The sequence below is a fragment of the Penaeus monodon genome, chromosome 39 (assembly GCF_015228065.2).
Source record: "Penaeus monodon isolate SGIC_2016 chromosome 39, NSTDA_Pmon_1, whole genome shotgun sequence".
In the NCBI taxonomy this organism is placed as follows: domain Eukaryota; kingdom Metazoa; phylum Arthropoda; class Malacostraca; order Decapoda; family Penaeidae; genus Penaeus; species Penaeus monodon.
The window spans coordinates 27594207-27601706 of NC_051424.1; the positions used below are offsets into that span (position 1 = coordinate 27594207).

Genomic DNA, 7500 nt, shown 5'->3' on the forward strand with positions numbered 1-7500 from the left:
AAATACCACCGTAAGTCAGCCGCTACCCATTCGAACGCATGATTTTATTGGCGTTCGCGGAGTGTGAATCCAGAATCCGGGAGAGTTATTGACTTTGCTTGATTTCCCGCCAAAAAAACAGTTGCAAAATTTAATGTAATGTCGTTTATATTATCCTACATGAGCTCGGTAAAGGAAATCGATCAAGATAACTAAGATTTATTGTTATTGTAATTTTTCGTGTTGACGGCAGTATCGGTTTTAATTTGCAGTCAAAGGAATTTGTTGTTTGCGGTGTTAACTTACGACCTTTTTCTATTTATTATTTTTTTTTATTTTTTTTTTATTCCGGACTAAATATTGCTTATTTTTTTCGTGGTTTTCTAGTTTAGGAATGTCGAATTTTCTTTGGTGGATTTTTGGATGTCAGAACTAAAGAAAACATAAAACCCTGTCTTTTAATTAGCAACATTTTCGTTGCTAACCTACGATTCATTCTTTCTTTATTCACATCTGAGTCTTTTATAAATGCCTGGCGAGAAATTTTTATTTTTACTTTTTTATTATTATTATTATTATTTTTTTTGTATTTTTGTAATATCAGAAAAGAAAGACAAAATACAAAGTGTTGTATGATTTTTTTTTTCTATCATTGTTTCTGTCGTTTGTTGCAATAATTCTTATCATAGTTTTTTTTTTATCACCTGGTTTCTTTATCCTTGCATCTCTCAGTCTTTAAAAAAAAACGAATTGTTATCGTCCGGATCTGCAATTTATCTCTGAAATTGCGCAAGGTGCAAATTGATATTCCAACGTACACTTTTCTCTTCTTTTTTGTTATGATTCTCATTCACTCGAAACGAAGCACACAAGCCTGGATTTTTTTTTTAGATTGGTCATATTTTTTTTTCTTCCTTTTTGTATAGTGTTGTTTGGCACCAGGATCATATTTTTTGCATGTATGTTGTATATTCTTCTTTCTTCCCTTCTCTTCCTCTTCGTCCGCTTCTTATCATTCTTTATCTTCATATTTTCTTCTTTTTCTTTTCTATTATTTTCTTTTCTTCTTCACTTTCTTCATCATCATCATCGTCTTCTTCTTCTTCTTCTTCTTCTTCTTCTTCTTCTTCTTCTACTTCTTTTTCTTCGTCTTCTTCTTCTTATTATTATTATTATTCATCTTCACCATTTTCTTTTTTTAGATGGATATTATATATATGTATATATAATACATTCACATATAGTATATATATATATATATATATATATATATATATATATATATATATATATATATATTATATATATATGTGTGTGTGTGTGTGTGTGTGTGTGTGTGTGTGTGTGTGTGTGTGTGTGTGTATGTGTGTGTGTGATGTACGTATTTATGTACGTATATACATACATACATCAGCGAAGATCCCCCCTCCCCGACCTAATTCAGGGGGGCAATCTCCAAGCTGAAGAGTGGTAAAGCAGCATTGCGGCATCCCAGCTGAACTGTTAAAGGCTGGTGGAGAACCTACGGCGAAGGATTTGCATGCTGTCCTATCTGCCATCTGGCAGACTGATACCATTCCCCCTGACCTGCTGAGGGGTGTGGTCTTCCCTCTCTAGAAGGGAAAGGGGGTCGATGGGACTGCAGTAATCACCGAGGCATTGCACGGCTCAGTATACCAGGCAATGTTCTCGCTCACATCCTTATGAGAGGTATCAGAGACCACCTGCTGAGGCACCAGAGGCCGGAGCAACCTGGATTCACTCTTGGTAGGTCCACAATAGACCCTGTCCTGGCACTTCGAGTCATTGTAGAACGCCGACGGGAGTTCGGGCGTGGGCTGCTTGCAGCTTGCATCGACCTCAAGGTGTTCGATACGGTGTATCGCGAATCACTCTTGGAGATCCTGAGACTAAGAGGAATTCCAAAAGGATTATTGGATGAATAGCGAGCCTGTATACTGGTACTTCACAACATGAAAACTACAATTAAGTATCATGCTGTAACCACGGCGGCTCAGACATGAACCTACCGTTAAAAGAAGAAAGAAGAGACTGCGAGGAGGCGCCCAACGTGACCGAGCCAGCCCAAGTCAGTGCTGGTCCAAGCCCGGATAAAATAGAGAGAATGATTACCTAAAAAGGTAACACCGGCACTCTCCGTGGAAAGGAACTGGGGACCCTACCACGTACTCACTCCAACATCATCACAACATGAAAACTACAATTAATTATCATGCTGTGACCACGGCGGCTCAAACATGAACCTACCGTAAAAAAAAAAATACTGGTACTGCAAGTGCTGTAAAGTGTGGTGGGGGGCCTGTCGAGCTTCTTTCCTGTTTGTTCAGGAGTGAAGCAAGGCTGTGTTCTTGCATCAACACTTGCATGGACTGGATATTGGGTAGAGCTACTTGCCAAAGTCACAGTGCAGCAACTCTGGGCAATATCAAGGTTACCGACCTTGAATTTGCTGACGATGTTGCTATTTTATCTGAGTCTCAGGAAACCCTAGTGGGGTTCTTGATGTATTAAGCAATGAAGCGAAGCCTCCGGGGCTAGAGGTCTCCTGGACCAAGACCAAGATCCAGGACTTTAGGGGCCTGCTAGGAGATCCTGTTCAGTCGGTACGTGCTTGCGGTGAGGGCAGTGAGGTCACGGAGAGTTTTACATACCTCGGTATGTAAGGACCAGGAAGTCAATAGACCGATTGTCTTGGCAGCAGAGGTCGTGAACTCTCTCGACAAGAGTATTTGGAGATGTTGGTACCTGTACAGAAGGACCAAGCAACGTGTCTTCAAGACCCTGATGCTGCCAGTTTTACTAAACGGCAATGAAACCTGGACGCTATCTTGCGTCTTGGAATCTTATCTTGATGCCTTTTGTAACAGGTCCTTGCGCCGGATCGTGGGGTACAGTTGGCGGGACCATGTGTCCAACCAAAGATTGCACCGTAAGACTGACACAGGACCTGTTACTTGTACAATCCGCGATCGCCAGCTCAGGCTATACGACAAGCCTGGCTCGTTTCCCACAAAATGATCCTGCTCACCAGGTTGTCTCTGTTCGAGACACCTCTGGGTGAAGGAGACCTGTGGGACGACCTAGGAAGTCGTGGCTTAGGCAGATCGATCAAACCTGTCGTAGGTGGAAACGAAGGGGATATGCGGCAATGCGCCCCCGTCGGCGTTAGCTCCCCAATGATGATGATGATATACATGTACTCACACTTGTATTTATGTACGTATATACATACATTCTCCTTCTGTTTGCTTACACAAATACATTCAACATATAGCGTATGATCGATTCATCATAACAAAGTTCATTTTTATTTGTTCTTAATCTAAATCTAGAACGAAGAGAAAAAGGAGTCAGGTAAGGCTACTTCCTAAATCATGGTTGTGGCGCAGTTACGTGTCCCACATGAGTCTCTGAATTAAACATCTGAATTACTGAACTGACGAAAACGAGGCTTGGTACACAAGTGCTTTTGGTTTATTTAATAGTTTTTTTTATGTTTATCTTTTTTAGATTGTATGATTATCGAAGGTTATTAAGTTTATTTATATTCCCTTTCGCTGTAATAATTATCGAAAGTTATTATCCTTACTTATACTCTCGTCCATTTTGCAGCGTAATCGTGACCATACTCATTATCAACGTCGTTTGTCTCGTATTCAGATATAAAGATAATCAGATTGTAGTTATCTTTAGAGTAAATTAGCCCGCGTTATTTATCTATTTATCAAGATGTTTGCCGTGTGTCTCTTGTTATTCGATTTACATGTATTGATTTAAACAACCATTATATAGTTTCTTCTTTACGAGTCTATATTTGATGGTGTCAGTTCGTTTATGTAAGATGCTATTAGTGTCAGTCTAAAAGATATAAAGTACTTAAGTGGTATACCGGTAGGTGGTAAGTGGTAGGCGGTAGTTGGTAAGTGGGAGATGAGGTGTTTAAGTGGTAGGTGGTAAGTACCAGGTAGTGGTAAGTGGGAGATGAGGGTGTTTAAGTAGTAGGTGGTAAGTACCAGATAGTGGTAAGTGGTAAGTTTTGGGTACTAAATGGTAAGGTGGTAAGTGATTGGTGGTTAGTGGTAGATGGTAACTGACAGGTGGTTAGTGGTAAGTGGCAAGCGTTAGGTACTAAATGGTGGATGGTAAGTGTTAGGTACTACATGGTAGGTGATAAATGACGGGTAATTAGTGGTAGGTGGTAAGTGGCAATTGCTTAGTGGTAGGTGGTAAGTGACAGGTGGTTAGGGGTAGTTGGTAAATGTCAAGGTACAAAGTTTTAGATGATAAATGACAGGTGGTTACTGATAGGTAGTTTCCCCTTATCAAATAGCTCTTAGTGAAGTTTATTACAGTTCGTAACAAGCTAAAAGGGTTGTATATAATTCCCATAATCGTTGTGAAATCAAAAGCGAACAAATGCTTTAAATGCAACTACATGATACAACAAATACTTTTATAACATACTTACATTCTATAACGTACATCACATATTACTTAAAAAAAAAAGTACAGGAGTTTGTTAATGGTATCAGTACACATTAAAAAATAATAATAAATAAATAAATAATAATAATAATAATAATAGTAATAATAGTAATAATAATAATAATGATAATAATAATAATAATAATAATAATAATAATAATAATAATAATAATAATAATGATAATGATAAATAGATGTACCAAATTTTGTGTGAAGATCATGTGCCGAATTGGAAGACCGAGTAATAGTATTAATAATAGTAGTAGTAGTAGTAATTGTTGCGATTGTAATAGTAGTTTGGTAGTTGTAGTAGTAGCAGTAGTGGTAATAGCAGAAGTAGTAGTTGTAGTATAGTTTTATTAGTATTAGTAGCTGTAGTAAAGCAGTAGTAGTAGTAGTAATAGTAATAACTATTTTTTATAGTAATTATAGTATTTGTATTAGTAGTATTGTAGTTTTAGTATTATTAGTAGTAGTAGAATAAGAAAATGCAATCAGCGTGCTTCGTGGATGAAAACGCCTTTGTTATATTTCCTGTGAATCAGCTTCATTTTTTTTATAACTTGTTATAAGTATAGATTTTACATGAAATAAAGTTAACTTAAATTTTGTAGCATAGAAGAAGTTTTGATGTCAGATCTACAGTAATAAGACCTATTCATAACAAAATCAACATTTACACTTTTTTTTATACGATGTGACTTCGCCGTGTAAAACTCTGCGCAAATTCCACGCCACAATTCAACCGTAAGTCGACCTCGATGTAGAATTCCATAACGTATGTCAGGATATTTGCGCAACACGGCAATTTGTCAAGCAATTTCTCATGCTTGAAAGCTTGTATTATTCATGGTGGTAAAAAAAGGAATAAAGGGATAGTTTTAAGAAGAAAAAAAATCCCTCGTATTTTTAGTGGGCTAAAAGTTGGGTATTATGCATCGTCGTCATCGTCATCGCCATCGCCATCGCCATCGCCATCGCCATCGCCATCGCCATCGTCATCGTCATCGTCATCGTCATCGTCATCGTCATCGTCATCGTCATCGTCATCATCATCATCATCATCATCATCATCATCATCATCATCATCATCATCATCATCACTACCATAATCACCACCATCACAGTCATCAAAGTCAAAATCTTTTGGCGTCACTAAAACTATTCTAAAAAGTCAAACGACCAAATATTCTTTGATCATTGAAAATAACAGTATATTACAGGCATGTAATATACTGTTATTATGGATTATGTTTCTCAATCGTTTCTGACGAAGTTAAGTCGTATTGACGATTATCAAGTATTATTTGTAGAAAGTTCAAATGTAATAAGTGTTTATCAATTAGATGGTATATTTAATTTCGATGGGAAAAGTTTATAAAAGGTTTTTATTAATTTTATTATACCTCTTGGTTTCAGTGGTAAAAAGGTTTCATGTGTTTTTAATAGTTCGTTTTAGTTTTAATTATATTAAAGTTCAGATATAAAGCTTATGATAATAATAACATAAACTCATTTAGGAATACGGTTTAGTGTCAATGACTCTGTAAATTACTTTCGTTCCGATACAGATGACACTGAAAGTAATCTTATCAGTATATTTTCAGATTGATTTCTAAACAATAACTCAGTATTTCACCACTGGCCATGAGTAAGCGTTTAGTATTTGAAATTACTGATAATATTTATTTTTTTCTTGTGGAGTGGGTTCCTTCCTTATTCTCGGAAAAAAAATCTGAAATACCGATATATTGAATAACTCAATATTTCCTGTGTTAGATTAAATGTGAACTGAGATATAAGTTATTTTTATCAACTATAAAAAAATAGACCTTTTCCCTCAATGTCATATATTTTATAAAAAAATCCGTATCATAAATAATTTTTAAAAATCCAAATCATTAACTATTAAAAAACCCGTATCATTATTTAATCACTTAAAAAATACCATATCCTTATTTGATAGTAATAAAAAAAAATTCCGTATCATTAATACTTTTAAAATTCCGCATCATTAATCATGTTGTTAATCTAATTTTTCTTTTTCTTCTGACAGGTCCATGAACAGTCTTTATCCGGAAGTGTCTGAGATTCTGACAAGGCAGGAAAATGGCCGCGGGGTGACCTCGTATGACCTGATATCAAGGACGCTACACCAGGTCAGTGTTTTTTTTTTCTTTCTTTTTTTTGTTTTTTTTTTCTCTTTTTTATTTTTCTGCGTCATCGTTTGTCGGCATATTTGTGTCTATTGGTTGTCGCTGACTCATTTTTATCGTTTTGTTATTTTCTGTCTCTTTGTCTCTCGGTCTATCCGTCTCTCTCTGTCGCTCTGTCTGTCTCTGTCTCTATCTCTGTGTCTGTCTTCGTCTGTCTGTCTGTCTGTCTGTCTGTCTTCTCTCTCTCTCTCTCTCTCTCTCTCTCTCTCTCTCTCTCTCTCTCTCTCTCTCTCTCTCTCTCTCTCTCTCTCTCTCTCATTCCCTCCCAGTCTCTTTCTTTTCACACTTTCTTTTGTTCAGCTTCCTTTCTTGTCCGCGTATTGTCCAAGAACAGAGTTACAGCAGCCTATGTGAAAAGAACCTCAACCCCCCCGCCCCCCCTTGTACATGTCCTTCCTATCACCCACCCCTTGTTTTCTTACAGGTCATGTTCCTCCTCCCATTCTCCTTCTGTTTGCGTATATTCTTCCTATTCCCTTACTCCAATTTCTCTTCCCCCTTCTCCCTTCACCCCTCCTCTCCTCCATTCCTCCCCCCTCACCCCCTTCCCTCCTTCCCTCCTCCCTTCCTCCCCTCCTCTCCTCCTCCCCTTCTCCCCTCCTCCCCTCCTCACTCTCTTTTTACCGGGTAATTTTCTCCCTTTCCACCCTCCCTCTCTTTCTATCATGTTCTTCCCTCGCCCCTCCTCCTCTTTCTATTACTCCTCCTCTTCCTCTTCCTCTTCCTCTTCCTCCTCCTCTTCCTCCCCCTCTCCCTCCTCCTCCTCCTCCTCCCCCTCCCCCTCCTTCTCCCCCTCCCC

The 7500-nt window shown here is 37.9% G+C and overlaps 1 long non-coding RNA gene across 1 annotated transcript in view; it reads left to right on the forward strand.

The window, feature by feature from the left end:
* The window catches only part of LOC119597572, a 37810-nt gene extending 30946 nt beyond the window's left edge, over window positions 1-6864 (forward strand). The window contains exon 3 of the long non-coding RNA XR_005230845.1: window positions 6542-6864. This is a non-coding gene — a long non-coding RNA (uncharacterized LOC119597572). The remainder of the gene's footprint in view (window positions 1-6541) is intronic.
* Window positions 6865-7500: the final 636 nt, after the last annotated feature.